Here is a 21,054-nt window from a genome sequence, read left to right on the forward strand (position 1 = left end):
CAAAATGTGAACTGAGACTCTAAAGAGTTTAGCTTGAGGAAGGGAGAAAAGTGAAGTGATTACCAGTTGTGCAAAGATTAAACACTCATAAAATCTTGTTTACATTGTATTGACTATGATGTGAATCATTCATGATTTCCTATAATTATCTTTTCTGTTTGTCATTTTAGTATCCTTACAGACATTTAAATTGCTCTCAGTAATATTTTTATGCTTTACTCTAATAAAATCTGATTTAGAAAATCTAATCAATTAGATATTTTAGGCCTAATCATTGACATTACAAATGTACTATGGTTTTACAAATGACGAACCACAAATGACAAGTACATTCATTTAATTTACAAAAATTGTACGTATCTGTTGCCTTTCAGAAGCCATGTACTGCATAAACTTAGGCACAGAGGCCTTCCTAGTAGATGACATTGAATTTCTAATGGGAACTTCTGCAATAACAAATTCATCACATCGAAAGCATACCTCTGCAATATTTCGCATTGTCATTGGCTACACTTTTCTAAGCTCAGTAACGCTCACAAAAACCATAGGATATCATTTGGCTTGAATCAAGAGCTTTATATTTCCAAAGAAGAAAGAGAATGTCAAATCCCTGCTTAAATTTAATAATCTATATTCATCAAATTTTTTGTTCCAATGTGTACTTTTTCATATTGTTTCTCATTACATTTTTCCTAAAATATTCATTTTATTTCTGGTAACTCTATATATCGTGTAACAAAACTAATATTATTATATCATGATCAAAATCTAAATATATGTGTATATTAAGGAGGCATGCTCTGGGAACTATTTGAAGTCATCTTCTATTTTATGTCGTCTTCTTTTTCAAGTCTGGTCTCTGTTATACAGCTATTTTTCTTCTGCAGCTAATATAACATTTATGTAGAGGGAGATTTCTAATTTTACTTTGCTGGTGTATAAATGTGTCATTTCATACAACTAGCTGTTTTTCTTTGTTGTAACTTCTTTCTCTCTGTTTTAGCCTGAGGCTCTCCTCTTTATTTGATCAGTATAGTTTATATCATATTCTAGGCAGCACTTCTTCCCAGGAGAAAAACAGGGTTTCAAATTGCTACTCATGATTCCTAAGGCAAGCTGAAAAGGTGCCGTCTGAATTAATGTTTTCTTTACTGTTTTCATTGGTTATTGGTTTTATTTCCATTAGCTGATGGATACATTTATTTTTTACCTTTTAATATCATTCTCTCTCTATGACTGCCAATTGTTGTTTTGGTTTGATTATTTATTGTTGGCTGTATGAGTGGTTACATGGAAAAATAATCAGTGTGAGGACTTGGTGACAAAATTTGAATTAACTTTTCAATAAATAACTAAAAGGTAGTTGGGGTGAATTGAATTCAATTTTTTTTTTTAATTGGCTTTTGAGATAAATGCTTCTTTTAAGGAAAGAGAGTTGGATTCTATATTTTCTATCACTGTTCACAGCTTATAGGGATTACATTTACCATTAAAATATATTATAGGATCTATTTTTATGAGTATTTCTGCACATATCTGTCTGACAAAACAATGTATTAGCCAGACCTAAAATATTTTTTATGCTTCCTCATCCCCAAATTTAAAAGAAAATATGTACCATTGTAAAACATGGAGGAAATAGTTAACTATTTTTGATAGGACTTAGTTTCCTTTATTAGTCAAAAGCAAAAGAAGTATCCTGAAATGTACTCCCACTATAGTAATCACTCACAGAAAGAATTTTTTTTAATTAGCTAAGTTCTCAACAAACTTGCATGAATGCTGAGAGAAAGAGAAGCAATATGGACACCCTGAGAGTCAGATGTGGTCAAGAGCAGAGATAAAAATGGGGGCCGGGACCCAACACCCTTTTCACAAGACATAAGCAAAGTCCATTGTATCCCTTCCTTGGAAGATGGCAAATCCATGTGGAATCATTTCCAAAATGAGTATGAAGCCCTGGGTCGTTTTTCATGCTGATCTTCTATATTACCGAAATCTATATTATTAGTGGTAGTCATAACAAAAAAAAAAAAAAACCTTTTAAGTAACCTCATTATTTTACCTTTTTGTCACAAATCTACCATTAGATAAAACAATGTCCAAAATTCCCTATGTTTCTATTATGTATGAGTAATTATTCCTAGAATATTAACTAAGCCATTAAAGTTCAACCAAGGCCTATTTTTCACAGCCATGGGTTGCCACCAACGTATAAATATACCTCAATCTTGCATTGAAATACTAAATACGGGGAGCTAGGGTACTATCATGTCATTATAACACATTTTGGATTTGAATGTAACTCATCTCAAGACCAAATACCACCCATCCACAGGTTAAAAAGCCAGATGGATACCTGTTTCGAGAGAACCCATTTAACCCAACCACCTACATCAATTTAAAGTTTAATTTGGATGATGGATGAATTGGTCTTAACCTTTTATCTTTAATATACCATAATTCATAACTACTTTGAGGATGTGAGTACATTTAGTCTTCCACAGTTACCTTAAAATGAAGTACATTGGTAGGGAAGTGCTATTGTTTCACTGATTGTAAATTAGAATAATAAAATTAATGTCAAATGTCATTTCAGTATATACTTTATCACCATGGTAACCCACAGGTAAGTGAGTTGGTAAAATTGCAAATTACATATTCCGCTATTTAAAGATGTCAATGAACTAAAGTCATTTAATCAAGCCTCTCATTGCCTGTGCTGTGTAATCAAGACGACCAGATTAAAGTCAAAGTCAGAAAGCCACAAGTTCCCCTCTCCTTTTCTGGCATTTCTGCCATCAAGTTCAGCCTGGCTCGTGGCTGTATGCTATATTTTGTAAGCATGTTAATAGAGATTTGTTTTCTTGAGGGGATGGGGTCATGGTACAAAAGTGATTTAACTCACAAATGCAAATCAGAGGAGGTCAATTTCCTCTTTTATCCCTTAAATGCACACACCATAAGAACCAGGGCATATCTGCTTCACAAAGAGAAACTGGTAGAGCATTTAGATTTTTATCTCTGTTCTATCCAACCCTTGCCACCGGCCTCTCTTCCAGGCTACTCCATGGTCAGTTAGACACAAATCAGAATTGACCCCTGTGGTTTGTTCCTTTCAGGTTGGGTATAGGGCACTGGGGTGGTCTCCAGCTTCCTCCATCACCTACTCCTCCATCCTGATTCAGGGGCAAGTTCCTGATGTCAATCCCAGGAATTTATTGGTGCCTGTCAAAGAGTACATCCTTTAATTGCCCTAAATGTCAGTCCATATACAATCAGGCACACAGTATGTGCTCCACCACTGAATTCTTACAGGATCCACACTTCTCCAGACTGTCTTCAATGGCCGCTTAAACAAAAGTGGATTGTAACTTTCAGCGGACACGGAGCAAGTAAAGTGAATTAACCTATTTGTTTTTTCAGAGTTGAGCTGTTGTGATGCATGGGCATAGAAACAGAGAATTCCGTCAAGCAACACAGAAGCACAAGCCCAAGAATTACTACTTGCCTGTGAGATTTGCATGAGTGATGCTTATTAATGTGATCTTAATAAGAAACAAATTGACATAAGGCCTCTCTCTTATCCCCAAGTAGCTTCACTAGCAGATGAAGAGAGCTCTTCAGTCACTCCTGAAATTCCTTGAAAAGCCACAGGCATTGTTACCCCGGCAACATTCTCTATAAGAACAAATCTTGACCCACATGAGAGGTCAAGACAGGGAATGTGGAATTTACAAAACAGAATAAAGCCTATTCGGAAAAGGACAGTTTAACTACGCTCAATTGTTAGACCGCTCGTTTTTCACCCTGAGCAATACTTAAAGTAATTTCTAAATCCCAGACTGACTTGCAGTACTATTTTCATACGGTTGCACTTCCTCCACCCACCCTTCTTGGGTGTAGAGATACAACCTGGCTCGGCAAGATTTCTGGTGTGGCAAGGGAGCAGACCTCCTGGCTCCCCAAGGTTTATGCACCACGTACAAAAGAGCTAGAGTTGGTGATGATGGGACTCAGGGGATGAGACCTCTCTAAAGGACCCCAGGGCTGCAATCTGGATGAAGAAACTTCCATGCACTGTGAACAAATAGGCCCAGAGGAGATGGTCATACCTGACCTGAAACGGCCACCTAGGACCTATAGCACCTCAAAGATCACTGACATAAGGAGCAAGTCCTTCTAGAAGGACCCAGAAACCCCTTCCTCCCACTGCCCTGAGGTCACATGCATCACCCAGACACTTTTTGGAGAAAAGTGAGAGGAAGGGTACAGAACTCTGGAAGCCTAAATTTTACCTGAGGCAAACAGGAAAAGGCTGGTTTATCCAAAGAAACTTTGCAAGTCTTTGCATCAGCTCAGACAGAGTTTATCAGAGTAAGCTACATTTTTTGGGTTTTGTTCCCACAGACAGTACACAGGGTCTCACAGAGAAGATCATATCAGTTATAGAAGAATAATGGAGAATAAAGGTACATTTGTCTGGGTAATCTGAGTCCATGTAATTTAGTGACCTTACTCTGCATGTTTCTGTGCGTGTATATGTATCACACACACACACATACACACACAAAATTACATAAAGAAAGAGAAAGAGACACAGAGAGTGACTGGAAACAACAAATGCAGAAGTGATTCTTTCTGGATAACAGGTTTATAGAAAAGTTTTAATTTTTTCCTTTCTGCTGATTCTTTCATTTTTTCTAATTTAGAATAATGAACCTACTTTTAATGGTTTGTAATTCATCTGTAAAGAGAGTTATTTTTAAAAAATAATGAGAATTCACTGCTTCTCAAGAGGTGCCCCTTTTTATATTCTAGACAGCCACCCAGCCTTCTTCCTGGTGCATTTTGTAAAGAATCTAGGATGAAAGCTTAATTCCCCTGGTTTTCCTGGACCCCTGACCAGCGACTGGCCACAGATGACCTTAAGTATGAAAATAAAAGGCTTAAAACCAAGGCTAAGTCAATTCTCACAAGGAGCAGGTCCTTCCAGAAGGACCCAGAAACCCCTTCTTTCAACTGGCGATATATGACAATGGCATATATATCCATTTATCTTGCCAAAGATTATTACTTTCAAAATTATCAAACTCTGACTAGGTCCAGACTTCTACTTGGCACTACTTGGCCGTGCATCTTCTAGAAATTCTCTTTTCTAAATGATGTATCTAGGGAGAGATGACTGCATTCTGAGCATTCTCAAAAGATTCCACCAGACACCACGGGCCTGAATGAGAATGGTCTTAAACAAGCTATATCACTGTTAGTGCCATCTCAGAACTCAAACGTAAAAATCCAACAAGAACATTTTTCGTTGTTTCTGCCTCATTGCATAGTCCTGTGCTCTACCAATTCTCGAACTTTCCCACACACAGTATTAAAGTCTGACCAGCTGAGAGATTAAAGGTGAGGTGTTTCTAACATCCACAACTACATGTGCATGACATAATCAAGATTGTTAAAGTGTGCGTAAAGAGATTTCACCCCAACAGAGAGGGCTAGGCAAAGCATTCAGAAAAACAAAACATATTTTTTTCTTATACTATAGTCTTAATTTTACTATTCTATAAATAGTGCCACAGTTCAACAGATTCCAGAAAATATATATCTAAGACCAAATTTAACCCAAGTGCTATCAATCCCTGAACCAACAAACACTCTAAAAGATAAGATGCAACACCTCATTTCAAGTAATTAAGCATATTAGAACCTGTCTTGATTCTAGCAGTGAAGAATCCAAAGCTCTTATCTGACAGGTTAATGAGGATTTGAAATGAATAGTATTACTAATGAGAGTCTTTGGAAATTAATCATATCATATTATTATTAACAACTGCAAAAGCTAAACTTCCAGAGATTAGATTACATGGCATAATTTTGAAATGTGAATAAGCCAATATTAAAGTGACAGAAGGCTATTTCCAAGTGGGATTAATAAAACATAAAGCATAGAATAAAAATTAAGAATTGGTAAGGCAATTAAGATGTTCTTCATTTAAATCTCTATGTATTTAAAAATGCAGTATTTTGTTTGATAAGTCATCTGTGCTATTGTTTTTGCCACTTACCTTAAGTTCTACAAGAGAGAAGAAATAAATTAATGCTGGAAGAATACTTTGATATTGTGAAAACTGAGATATAAAATAGCACAATTCTATTTACCCAGGAAGTTTTACCCCAACATAAGGCATCACATATCATTCCCAATTCTTTAATTGACTCCTTTTTAGGAAATTCATAAGTATGTCTGATTGAGAATGCCATTCTAGAAGTTTTCAAGGTAGGGCATCTTTACAGCCCCCACTCCTATCCTTCAAGGGTATGAAGGGTGGATCCAATAATGACGGACTAGTAACCAAACACATATTATCAATGCCTCACACCGTTTTGATATTTGTTGTCCCTCCTGGTTGGCAAGAAAGAGGCAGATTTTACTAAATAGGCATTGTCATTCATTCAGAAACACTAAATGAGCACCTCATATATATCTGGCACTGTGCTGGATACCGGAGATACGGTTGTGAGCAAAATAGACACAGACCCTGAGCTCATGAACCTAAACTTCTAATGATGGAAACAGACATTAACCCAGCAACAAAATGAATTTTAATGAAGTGATAAAAGGCCAAGAGTTGTGAAAAATAATGTTCAAGCAGCAGGGAAGTTCAGGCCATATTTTGTCATTTTCCTAAGTTTAGTGTGAAGCCATTTAAGGGGTGTGTGTTGTGTGTGTGTGGGTGTATTGGGGAGGTGTGTGTAACATGACAGATGTGCGTATGAAAGAGATCCTTGCTGTCTTCTATGTGAGTGGTCTAGAAGCAAGCAAGAGAGTGGGTATGGAAAGACCATTTAGAAGGTTATAGCAGTAGTTCAGGCAGAAGGATTTTGGATCTTGGTATCTTAGACTACAGAAGAGGTGATAATGATGAAAAAAAAAAAGGTAGACAGATTCAGAAGATCTTAACAAGGTCAACAGACAGAGCATGAAATGAATTGAATACGCAGGAATGAGATCTTTCGTATCCACTCTGTAGAATAGTTTCCAGAACTGCCTTGTAAGGTTGATAAGATTATCGTCATTTTATATATAAGGAAGTAAACGTTCAGAAAGCAAAAAGGACAAATATCAGACTTCCAACCCATGTCTATCTGAGTTAGAAGCCCATGTCTTCTTCCATGAGACAAGTTTCATGTGAAGCAGAACATGACCTTCAACACTGTCACCCACATAAGTGTGAACATTCTCTTGCTGTATCGGTCCTTCTTTTTCTCTGTTCTTAACTTTTGCTCACAGAACTAACCTTTATTATTATACTTTCTGCTCCAGTAGGCATCATAACCCTTATAACATTTATGTTCTCCTACCACTACTATTTTTTTAATCAAGATTCCCCTGTTGGCTTTGTAAAGGATGATGAGGATTTTTTTTTTTTCTGTTGTAGTTTATGCAGTTGTCTTCCTCTTCCTCCTAAGTTAGCGGGACAAAATTCCTTTTCTGTAGCATCTGTTCATTGGTTGGCTTTTTATATACCAGTGAAAATAAATTTCCCCTGGACTCTACTCCCTTGCATTAGCTTCTTAAGCTTCCTCACCTCTTCTGCTAATAACTGTCTCAACAGTGTTAAAGTTCTTTGGGAGGTCTCAAAACCATATACAAAGTCAAGACAGCAAATTATGTAATATGACTTTTCTCACCCCCTTCGCTTCTCCTTTTTTTTATTAACTGCTCCCACATACCAAAGATTTACTGACCTTATTCCTTGATCAGTAATGTCACATATAATGTTTTCTTGTCTTTTAAACATTTATGACCTAGTCAAATTTCTTCAGGGATTGGAATAAATTTTTTTGAAGCAACGAATACACTTCCTACTGGATAGAAAGTATTGCAGCTATTCTCAGATCACCAGATGCAGCCAAATGGCCATGTGGATGTCCATCCATCTTCCTGGTCCAAGCTGACATATTATGTGTGCCAGAATTAGTGAGGTGGAGCATTGCAGGGGTTTAGGACAGGAGTCTCCAACCCTAGGCTGTGGACCAGTACTGCTCTTTGGCCTGTTAGGAACTGGACCGCACAGAAGGAGGCGAGCATCTAGCAAGCAAGCATTACCACCTGAGCTCCGCCTCCTGTCAGGTCAGCAAGGGCATTAGATTCTCACAGGAGCACAAACCCCACTGTGAACTGTACATATGAGGGATTTAGGTTGTATGCTCCTTATGAGAATCTAATGCTTGATGATCTGAGGTGGAATAGTTTCATCCCAAAACCATACCCCCACCATTTGTGGGAAAATTGTCTTCCACAAACCAGTTCCTAGTGCCAGAAAGGTTGGGGACCTCTGTTTTCAGAACGTATGGTAATACTGCATAGTAGTTATCTACTTACTACCACCCTTACTAGCTGCATGATCTTGGGTAAGTTACATAATCTCTATTCCTGAATTTTTATGATGCATATATTCAAAATAGTATTACATACTTAATAGATTGTTATGAGGATTAAATGAATAAACACATGTAACATACTTACCATAGTGCCTGGCACATAAGTGCTCAATAAATACCGGTTGTTATTATCATTGTCATCAATCATCTCTCCAACTAGATTCTAAATTTATTAAGGACAGAGGTTGTGTTTTATACCACATTGCATCCTCAGAACTTGCCATCTAACCTCACTTTATAGTAATGATAGGGTTTGGAAGGCTTGTTGTTAGTTTTGCTGAGCAGTTTTAGCACTTCCCTTAAACTAGACAATATCTTTCTATGGGTCATTCGGCAGGAAATTTTCTATTTATGACACCACTCATTTCACCCTTTTAAGGAACTGTGAAATGTTGCTGAGTATATTATTATTATATATCAAATATAAATGATTTATTTCTTTATATTACTCAAAAAATACATTTATAGCACAAATTCACCTTTGTTAACTCTACACAACAGTGGGTGACAATTAAACAGATTAAGGATAAATTGGGGTCAGAGATTGCACTCAGGGGAGAATTATTTGTAATGTTCAGTAATAAATATCTATGGAGACCAGGTACCCAGAGTACAAAGAAGACAGGTGGGGAGAGCCCAGAGCAGGAAAAAGGGCCCTCACCCTGGACAGAGGGCTCAACAGATGAAGCAGTCCAGTCTTCAGGTCACCATTTCATTCATCACAGCCACAGCCAAGTGAGGAGACTCAGACAACAGCAAGTCACCCATCCTTTGTGGATCACTTCAGTTCCTATGGACCCATCTACCTTTTTGCTTATAAGCCCTGTTTCAGTTCTCTATTGCTACACAACAAACCACCTCAATACTCAGTGGCTTTAAATGACAATTTATTATTATCTCACGTCGTTCTTGACTTGGCCGCAGGTTCAGTGGGACATTTTTCTCATGTTGTTCTCTCAAGCAGTTACAATCAGATGGCAGATGGGGCTAAGGTCACTTGAATTCTTAACTTGGGCTGGCCAATTAAAATGGCTTCATGTCTCACATGTATGATGCCTCGGATGGCTGGCACAGCTGGGCAGTGCTCAGACACCTCTGTCTCCATGCAGCCTCTCCACATGGCTAGCTTAGACATCTTCAGGATGTATGGTCTCAGGGAAGTCTGACTTTTTTTTTTTTTTGAGACAGAGTCTGGCTCTGGCACCCAGGCTGGAGTGCAGTGGCATGATCTTGGCTCACTGCAGCCTCTGCCTGCTGGGTTCAAGCAATTCTCCCACCTCAGCCTCCTGAGTAGCTAGGACCACAGGCATGCGCCACCACACCTGGGTAGCAGGCTGACTTCTTATATGATGGCTGCTCCCCCTAGAGAAAGCATCCCAAGAAACCCAGGCAAAATCTACAGGGCTTCATAATGCACTTGAAGAGTCTGGCAGCAGCACTTCTGCCTCATTTTATCAGACAATCCGCGTTCAAGGGGCAGAAACCACACAAGGGCTCGATTTCCAGTTATGCTTCATTAGGGAGGGAGTTATCTTTGGAGAGTAACTACCATAGCCTCAAAGCTTCTCAGGCAAGTCCTGGCTCACTTGTATGGGGAAGCCGGGGGAAGACATCTCATCTTTTGCCAACAGTTTCCTGCCAATTTCAGATGGGAAAGGGGGCAAACCAAAAATACTTTTTGTAAAAGCCTCTGTCTTTGTTAAATCCTCAAAATCGTTGGACAAAATTGCCTATCAAGGAAGGAATTTAAGAAATTTCTATTAAGATTTGGAAATTCACAACCAAAACAAGCCATTTGAAGGGCAGAGAAGTTATTAAGCAAAAATGACAGGTAAGAAGTTAAAAAGAAAAAGAAAACCAACACTTCATCTGCTTCCCCTGGTCTGAGATGGAGTTTCGACACCAGAATGTTCATTTCTCTCTAAATGTTTTCCCTAAAAGAAATATTTAGGTAGCAAATATTGTGTAGAAATATATTATCTGTTTCTCCAATAATGAAGTAAAATCAGAAATAAGCCCAATGCCTGCTGATTTCGTCCAGCCAAAAGCTTTATTAAGCTTTTTGTCAAAGAGAGGACCTTTCCTCTCTTTTAATTCTAGACTCCTCCCCATTTCTCATAGGAATAAACCAAGAGCCATGGATTTTCATGAACATGCTCAAGGGTCCACAAACCAGTGCCTGAATGAGATGTGAGTTCTAAGTCATGTTGCCAAGCCAGATGTTTTCCTTTCCAGAAATGATTTTGTATCTCTTATCTTTCCCTCCCATTCATAAGTGGGGTAATTAAAATGGACTGAGCATCCGCTGGACATAAGGTATTATATTCAGTGCTCTTTCCAAAAATCTCTTATCTTCATTTTCCCATAAAGCAGAGACTAGATATCCACAGCTGCTTTCGCTGGTATTGATCTTCGAACAACAGGCAGGTGTTAAAAGGTAGTTAGGAAGGTCACAAATGTGTTTAGTATAGACTGCTCACAAGTTTCTTCAGTGGCATATACGCATGGTCTTCGTGTGTCATTTCTGCACACAGTGATAGAATATTTCTGAGAACCCTTTAGAACATATAAAGTGTGCATCTATTACTTCATATTACCTTGTTCTGCCCAGTCCTATTTTATCCTTGGAGAAAGTTTCACTTTTGGATTTAGTGGAAATATCTCCAATTCCTCCAACTCAGCGTAAGCATATGACCCAGGAAAATCATTTGAACCTTTGGATCTAAGGCCTCAGTGCCACTAGACTTTTCAGTTATGTGAGTCAATAAGATCTTCTCCCCGCTCCTTCATAGGCTATTTGGGGTTGGGTCTCCGCAGTTGTAGCTATAAAGTCCTAATTAATACACAATTGCTTTAGGTCAAACCAAACAAAAGCATCCCAGCTACATGATAACACAATCACTGAACACCTAGGAGGATGCATCATTTTGGCAGCTACAAGGCTGCATTTGCCAAAGTCTTACAGTCAACAGAGCTATTAGAGTATCTCAGGCACCGTGTGATTTCACTGGTTTGGGCATTTTGGGGTCTCTTTCTCCTGTCTATATACCCAGTGTATCAGTCAGGGTGCCAGCAAGTATACTTAATCAAGTGCTAACTTACAGAGAGGTGAGCAGGATTCACAAGGATGGGTACCCAGAGACAAGCAACAATGAGAAGGCTTTACCAACCTGTGTTACAATCCTCAGAGAGAGCAGGAACCCTGGTAGGGCCCCTCAGCAGAAGCTGCCATCATGGAGGAATGCATGCCAGAGATACAGCACCAAGGCAGGGAAGCAGCAAGGAAGACGTGACCCAACCCCTCTCTCCTTCTGTCTTCTGATCTGCCTGTGTGTGCCATTGGCCAAACCCAATTGGAAGCCAACTGGCAGGGAGTCTAGTGATGCAGACCTCAAATAGTCAGTTCCCTTGAACAGACAGCAGTGCAGAAAAAGAATCAGCAAACGAAACCAAGAATGAATGGGACACCTGCCCACCTCCTGTTTTGGTAAAAATTATATAACACCATTAAAGAATCATTGGGATAAAACGTGGGGGGAGCATATTGTTTTTGACCCTGCATGCCTTGGTGCAAGAATGATCACTGTCCAGAATTTCCTTCTTGTCTTTGCACGTATGAATCTGCACCATCACTTCAGAGATGATTTAAAAACTTAAAATATATCATTTTCTGTTTTACTGTTATCACATAAACCTTTTCACTCAGCATTTTCTCACTTGTTCCCTAGATAGCCTTATATATCGAGGATATAGAAGAAAATAGAAAAGGAGCATGGAAGCTCTGAAGCCAGCCTCAGGGATGACAAAGAACCCTAAGTGTTTGATGTTCCTCACATTCTTTGAAGAACAAATGCACCCAAGTGTATGGTCTTTAACAAGATGAATGCACACACTAGGATGTTTTGCTTTGTTTTCGTGCATTCTCAACATAAATTTTCAGGCAGACATTTCTCCTTCATATATACAGTACACAGGAAATTGTCTTTGGCTATAAAAATGCATCAACAGCTCCAAAGGAGCAATTACACCATATACTGTAAATGCGCATTAAGACTAATACAGCATACTTATCTAAACCTCAATGAATTCAGAGCTATAGTATCACAAGTCCAAACATGACTGAGATTAGTTCAAGATATAAGACCCCAGGGGGAGAGGGCTTTCCTCTGCTGTGTCAATTACAATGATACAGGTATAAAGCAAAGACCTGATCCCATTTTGTTGCTTTTTAAAGAAGCTTCAGCACCTAGGATGAGGTTGTACGCACAAAGGAGTGTTTATACCAGGACATTCCCATGGTGAATTTCTGCAAGCCCTCTGACTTAGGTTAGCCCTTCACATTTGGAAATCATTGTGTTTCATGCAGACAGCGGGTCAGTTACTGAGGCTATATGCCTGGTTTTAGAGTAGACTTTATTTATTATCCTTGTTATGGCTGGGATATGGAGGACCCTAACCATAATGTGTGAAATCAGATTCTTCTACTGTTGCATTACAAATCTCATTGGTTGCAGTGAATTTGCTCTATTCAGGTCTATTCTGGAATAACAGGAAGGAAAATATGGATTTTTTTATCCATATAAAAAATGAAGACTTGTTAGAGACTTGTTTCTGATGTTTATGGATTTCTCTTTAGTACATACAGCCTATGGAAAATTGTTTTTAAGCAATAAACAATAATTGTATTTGGGGACACAGAGGTACGGCTGCCGTATTACATTCAGCTTGTGGATAAATTTCTCTGGCCTATTTTTTTTCTTATGCAGACATAAAAATACAAAGACAAACAATAAATTTTCCTTCCTCTACTGCAACCTTTTCCTCTTCCACTTTATTTTCCACTACATTTCTCGTTTGATATTACCTTTTTAAATTGCTAAATATAAATATTCCACAATGAAAGTCCGTAATTAGGTTGTCTGCTTCCCTTCAAGGACTTGTTAGAAAGAGAAAGGGCTTTAATCTAAAGCAAACTAACAGAGCTGGAAGTTAATTAGAAATTAACCATATATCCTGGGTAAATTATTTATGCTAAGCCATGTGTTACTGTAAAAATAATATACATTTACACTGACTATTGTAAACATAAAATAATTAACAATAAAAGGGAAGATATTATCCCTTAATAGAATCCTTTTGCCAAGACCAATTTAATTTTCTCTCTCATAATACTGAATGATAACTCGAGGTCTCTGCTTCATAAATGAAATGCAAGTGTTCTTTTATAGTCGTTCTTCAGTTCCCCTCTTTTCCCTTTTTCTTCTCTCCTCTCTATCCCTTTCTCCCTCTTCTTCATGAAGACTTGTTTTCTGATTTATGTGACCTTTTATTATACTTTTTCCTTTTCTTTTCATTTTTCTTCTTTCTTTGTCTTTTTCTTTCTTTCTTCCAATTGTTTTCTTTTGATTAAAAATGGAATAGATATCTGAAATCTCACTACACACGCTCCTCTTTCCTTTCTCACCCTATTTTTTGTTCTTTCTCTCTCCTCCTTTGTCCCCTTCCCTCTCTTTGGTATCCAGCCTTCTTATAAAATGTTTCTTGTTTGAGCTGCTCAGGAAAAAATGTCCTAAGGTGCAAACACAAAATACAGTATGTTTTAATTCTCTCTCCTTTTTCTTCCTTGTTCTATTAGCGAGGACATAAAGGTCATTCAAAATGGACCAACCCTGGAATGTGCTCTCAACCCACTTAGGGGCCTTTGGATTCACCCCAAATGCTGAAATATATTTGGTTTCTGGGGTGTGCACAAATATGTAAGAGAATTTCACATCCCTTGTGGGAATAGGGCATTTGTATTCATATACCTCTATATGCATAATCTGTATTAAATACAATCTAATGAAGTGTCTTTGTGTCTAAAATGCAGTTACCTGAGGACTCTCCTTACAAAACATTCATTGAATTTTTTTCCCATTCATGTCTGGCAGCAACAAATACTGTACAGCTTTTACATGGTTAGTGTAGGTGTTGTTAATGTACTTTCCACATCCATTTAAATGCAAATCTTCATGCAAATAATTTGGAGGAGGAAAAAAAAGAGAATGTGTTTAGCTGAAGACAAAGCTAAAGGGATAATAGAAAGCATGAATACGGTGTCAGCAGAGGGCTGCACAATAAAAACCTCCCCTGCACGAAAATGAAAACACATTAACAACAGCACAGAGGATTTCTCAATAGGTTCTTACAGTATTGTTGTATGTAAACATGATTCCCAGCAGCTGAAACCAAATGAATGAATTTGGGAGAATTTACACATGTCTCTAGGAGAAGTAAGAGGTCAAAATTGTTGTAGAGAACAGACACTTGATCAAGGCCCAAAATACCAACCATAGGCAAATATTTATGCTTCCTTCAGAAATCCAAATTTTAGAAACAAACAGCTAATTGTCCAAATGACTCAATTGTTAAGTAGTGCTGTAGGGAGAGTGTTTCAACAATTAAAAAAAAAAAAAAAAAGTAGGAAATGAGCTGAGACTGAATAAATATCACCATACTTGAGAACAGCAACTTTGAGACTGTATTTGGCTCTGGGGAAGGCTGGATTGTGATCCTAGGGAAATTTCCAATTTGCACTATTTGCAGAGAAAACATTACATCAACAAAGGTTAAGTGTTGGCATTAAGAAAAGCAGAACATCCTAGAGTTTCCCAGTTATTTCTATTTTAGGTACCTCTCCAAGTTTCCCTTGGATGCAACCAAAAAAGTTGACAAGAAATGACTGCAAAATAACAAGGCCAAAGGGCTGGTAATGATATATGAACAGAAAAAAAAAAAGATCTGTTGGTGTCAAATACTTCCAAATGGATAAATTGTGACACAGGTTGTTATATTTGAAAAAAAAAAAAAAAAAAAAGCTTCAGTTTTCTTGTAGGTTTCATGATTTGCGGTTGCTTCGTTTGACAGCACCAACAGAGCCATGGAACTTGGAAGACTTAATTTGGACATATTTTGGAAGGATTTCAATAGACTTCAGGCAGTATTATATGCTCTTTAACTTGGAGTGATTTCACATTTCTTGGAGAGTGCAACTGGCTAGAAAGATCATTTTATTTCCTTGGCTGCATATAGTCCAACAACCCTCCCACCCAACCCCCACCATCGCTTTGCCAAAAGGAAAAAAGAGTAAAAGAAAATAAAGCCTTTACAAAAATTAACTCAACGAACTATGTTTATTATCTCCACAATGAAAATCTTTTCTTATTTAAATAAATATTTCTTTTCGACACCAGTTCTCCCATTCTTCTATTTATTGCTCTTTGAGATAGCATTAGGAATCTTAAGACTATTTGTCTGCTTCTCCTACTCATCCAGTTCAAACATTCCATATCTGCATGCTTTCTGCCATTGATTTCAAACCCTGAGACTATAACCAGAGTTGGATACATTCTGTAAAAGATTTGACTCTATGCCAGGACATCTGATGGTATTAGAAAGTGAAAAAGTACAAAATTTTTTCCCCTGAATAGAGGAAAGAGTTAAGGTTAAGAACAAGGAGAGAAATGGAGACAGCTTGGACTTTGAACAGACTCGGTTTCCAAGCATTAAATTGTCCATTGGAATTAGTAAATACATGGTCTGCAGTTTATTTATACTGATATACATATTTAAATTATTAGCTTATTAAATTAAATATATTTATCATTTCAAATATTTATTTATATATTTGTTAAATATTATTTAAATAATCAAACATATTTATTAACAAATATATATGGGTTTATATTTCTATTTATATGTTCTCTTTTCCATAAGGAATAGGCCAGGAGGAAGATCTGTTCCTCGGGATAAGTTAGATAATGCCATGACAAAAATGCCCAGAATTTTCACTGATGTAATCCAATGAAAATTTATTCTTATTCTTGCTCAGTCAATATCCACTGCGAGTCCAGGAGAGTTTGCAGGGTAACTGATCTCCGTTTGGTGACTCAAGTCATCCAGAATCATGAGGGGTCCACTTTCTTGTAACCATCCCGAGGCTACTGGCCTCTCTGTTGCCACAGTGGGAGAAGAGGGCTGCAACTGCAATTAAATACTTGGGCTTGGTAGTACACATCATTTTTTCTTGCACCCTGTTAGCCAAAACTAGTCACATGGCAGTGAGAGCAATATGTGACCAGCCCATATTCTCAGAGGGCCTAGAGAAGTAGATATGAGTAAGAAAGTCTCTTGCACAGAAGAATATAGTGGTATTCAATGTGATTATTCTCCTTAAAAAATCTATAGTATACTTAGTACTTTGCCTATCATATTCAACATTCATTTTTGAAGTCTCTTTGTAGGCTTATCTATTTCACTCTTGATGGCTTGGGAGATCTTCGAGATTCGAAAATACATTTTGCTCAATTTTTAATACCCCACTGACCTTGCATATAGTGGGTACTCTATAAATATTAATCTAACTAAATGAAACTATTCTTCCTAAGAAATCATGAAGGTTTCTCTGTCTTTTCTTGGTGTAAATATCAGCTTACAATCTTGGAAAATTATTCAGTGCCTGAACACACAGAAGTTATAGGTAAGTGCAGAATTCAGTGGCCCACCTGGACTGCGTCAGTAAATAGTACTGAGCATATTTTCTTGTTCTGCCAGAAAAAATAAAATAAAATAAAAAGGCAGTTTCACAAAAGAGATGCTATGGGGTGCTATGAAAATAACAATGGGCTAGAGTCTGGAAAATTGAGTTCTTGTTTCAATTCTGGCCTTAACTCACTGTGGCACCTGTGTATTCACATCAACTCACCCAGCCTTAGTTTATTTAGACATAAAGGGATGGAGTCGAACCTCCGAAGTCCTTTCCAGCTCACACATGCAATACTGCATGAATTGTGCAACCTAAAGGAATTTTTAGATAATTTTTTCAAAAACTTTCTGGTGTTTGTTAATGAGATCTGGATAAAGAAATTGGGGGAGAAAAAGGCGGTGGCGGTGGCTCAAGCCTGTAATCCCAGCAGCACTTTGGGAGGCCCGAGGCAGGCGGATCACGAAGATCAGGAGAATCAGAGACCATCCCTGGCTAACCAGTGAAACCCGTCTCTACTAAAAGTACAAAAACCAGCCGAGGCGGGGTGGGCGGGCGCCTGTAGTCCCAACTACTCGGGAGGCTGAGGCAGGAAAAATGAAGTAAACCCGGGGCCCGGGGCTTGTAGTGAGCTGAGATCTGGCCACTGCACTCCAGCCTGCGCGACAGAGTGAGAGACCCACCCAAAAAAAAAAAAAAAAAAAAAAAAAGAAAATTTGGGGAAAAAGTAATATTTAGCATCCTCTTACCTCTCCTTGTTAAGGCCCTTTTTTATTTCCATGCCCTGCTTACTGTGGCCCTTGGTCATCCAGCATTCCCTCTTCCTCCATTATTGTTTAGCTGAAAATTCACTATCCTGAATTCACATCAAAGCTTATTTATTTTTCCTGTTTTCCTTGACATAGGAATCAGTTACATTCTAAAGAATAAATGTCAGCTAAACATTTGGAATTCCCCAGTGTGTATTGATGGTAGCAGTTCCCTGCATCCTTTTCGGGAAGCTGAAAGCACCAGACCCTCCCTCGCCACAAACAGTGGTAGCCACCTTATGCGTATGTGACCCAGAGTTGGCCAACAAGATGCTCTTGTCCAGAGCTTTGAATCCTAGCCTAGTAATGCCAAAGCACGAAGGACTGCTTGGATTTACCTACAGCAGGAGATGTGATAGGAAGGAATATCCTCATTAATTGAGGAGGAGGCTGCAGATGGAGAGGTTGTCCCTTCAGTAGCAGAGGTCCTGTCCTACAGTAGTGGTGGTAGTGACATTCTGGTCAGGCTGCTTCTGCTGAAACATGACGGTACTATTCCCTGATTGTTGACTCTCCTGGCTTCTGTTCACTTTCCCAATTATAGTTCTTCAACCTCCTATCAATTCTGAAGCCCCTAAGAACTTTGTGAAATTTCACCTATTTGCTTAACAATACTGGAGACCATTTTTGTCCCTCACAACTAAAAGATTCCTAATGAACTTAGAGGTTGTGGCTGATAATTAGATAGTTTGCTACTCTAACCAGAACATATTTCTTCTTAACAGAGCTTGCCTGGTATGACCATTGGTCTGCCTAAAGCATGTTATTGTTTCTATAGTGTCAACAAATATGCTATCCCATTTGATCCTCTCATTAATCCCAGAAGAGCACAAGATATAAAAATAGAAGTATTTCCAGCTGGGCATGGAAGCTCACTTCTGTAATCCCAACACTTCACGAGGCCAAGGCAGGAGGATCACTTGAGGCCAGGAGTTTGAGACAAGCAAGAGGTCAAAATGGTTGTAGAGAACAGACACTTGATCAAGGCCCAAAATACCAACCATGGGCAAATATTTATGCTTCCTTCAGAAATCCAAATGTTAGAAACAAACAGCTAATCGTCCAAATGACTCAATTGTTAAATAATGCACACAGCGAGATCTTGTCTCTACAAAAATGTAAAAATTAAACAGGCATGGTGGCATGTACCTGTAGTCCTAGCTACTTTGGAGGCTGAGGGGAGCGGGTCACTTGAACCCAGGAGTTTGAGATTGCAGTGAGCTAGGATTGCATCACTGTTCTCCAGCTGGTCAAAAGAGTGAGACCCCATCTCTAAAGAAAAAAATAAATAAATAAAAAGAAAAATAAATAAATATTTCTAACTCAGTGGTAGTAAGTTTAAGGTTCCCAAATAGTAATTGCCTTGACCAAGGTCAATGCAGTATTAAGGAATAAATCAAGATTCATAACCAGAACTAATCTCTCCATGTTCAGTCCTTTTTTACTATACCACCTTGTCCTCTCCAAAGGAGTTGCTTTAACTGCAATAGCCCAACATAGAAAAGGCTTTTTTATCAGCAGATGGAAGGGAATGCTCCTGGAATTTTTCCCAAAGGACTGGCCCTTTGCTTGTGCAAGCATAAGTAATCAGCAGCTTGCTTAATTCTAGCTCCGCACACTGCCATGACTCAGTGCCACTGGCTCTCCAACAGGATATAAATAGACCCTCAGAGGAGAAGCAGGTTCATGACAGTTAACAGTCTATGTAGTTAGCAGAGCCACAGAAACCAAATGGCTCTGCTGATTGTGACCCCTTAAAAAGGTGGAAAACTTCCTCTTTACTATTTCATTTCGGCCTGTAACTTTTTTGATATTGTCATATCACCTCCTTTGTCCCTGCTATTTTGACTTCTTTCGGATCTGGATGGAGTATGAATTCTAGAAGTACAAATTCTTTAAAATGCCATCCAAGAGGCTTAACCTGTTTTCTAAATTTCCACCTGTCTGAAGTCTGTCCCGTACACCTTCTTCTAATCTAAACACTTGTCTTTTAATCTTGCTTCTTAAAACAATGAGCAGGCCTTAAAAACGCTGATGTTTTGGCAAAGACAGAGTACAGGAAAAGTTACCTGAACTAAGCAACTTGGAGAAACAAGTTTGAAAGAGAGTGCCCCAGCTGCAAGTGGTGTGTGAGGGGTACACCACACCTGGGTCTGAGGGTTGGTTAAGCTAGTAAGTATCAGAGATGGACTTAAATGACTGTGGCTATAAGGTAAGATGAACAGAGCAAGAGCATGAATAATGACACCAGAATAACAGGCATATTTCCATTCCTCTTTATACACAATTGAACCACTAGAATTTGAAAGCAGAGTTGTAATTGCTAGAGAACTTCACTCACTAGAAGAAGGAGTAATTTTGAAGGGGAACATTCCTAGGGACTGAAAATGGTATAACAACAGTGTGAGACTCCCCTAAGAAGCGTGTGAAAGAAGAGACGAGCAGCGTGAAATTCTAGTCCTGCTACAATTCACTGTGGACAGGGAACAACTCCTGTGGAACTTCATGAAGGAGGCCTAAACCTCTGCCGTCCACTGGGTTTTGTGAGCGGCCCCTTTCTGCTTTCTATCATGGAGGGTAACAAGAAATTGAAAATGAATATGAGTTTTGTAGCTTACAGATGTGTAAATATTCATATCCTTCTCTTGTAGATAATGTTCTAAGAATTAGATCCCAGAAAATGAAAGAAAGATGATAGCCAGAAAAAAAATGGTGTATAGGCCACATCCCTGGGGTGAGGCCAGCAGTAAAAATGGAAGAGAGACAGAGCAGGGAAGCCTACGTGTGACCCTTTAACATGACTGAAAGGATTCCATCATCTAGACTACCCAAAGAGATTCACTTTATCAGTCAATGCTTTTTATTGCAGACGACAGAATCTATTACTGATAATTTAAAGAGAAAGGGAATTATTATAGAAAGTAACTGAGCTCACAAAGCCATTGGGTGATTTGAAAGAACAGGCTCTAAACAGAAATTTCAGAAACAACTTCCTTAACTCCTCCAGAGAATTTCCACATTAAAAGATTTGGTTAAGAAAAAAAAAAAAAAAGATTTGGTTGCAGCACGGTCCTCTGTTGCAATTACAAAGTACCGGAACAAGGACATGCCTCTGCAGCCACTAGCCCCAGAACTACACTGCCTCTGACCTACACTGGCCAAAAGGTTAGATCTCGATGCATATAGCCACAATCACTTGCTCTTTTCCTCCTTCCAAATCTCATGTGGATGTGTCCACTTGAAAAATGAGGGTAAGAGGTACCTCTAACTGCA

Source organism: Papio anubis, chromosome 5, assembly GCF_008728515.1.
Source record: "Papio anubis isolate 15944 chromosome 5, Panubis1.0, whole genome shotgun sequence".
Taxonomy (NCBI): Eukaryota; Metazoa; Chordata; class Mammalia; order Primates; family Cercopithecidae; genus Papio; species Papio anubis.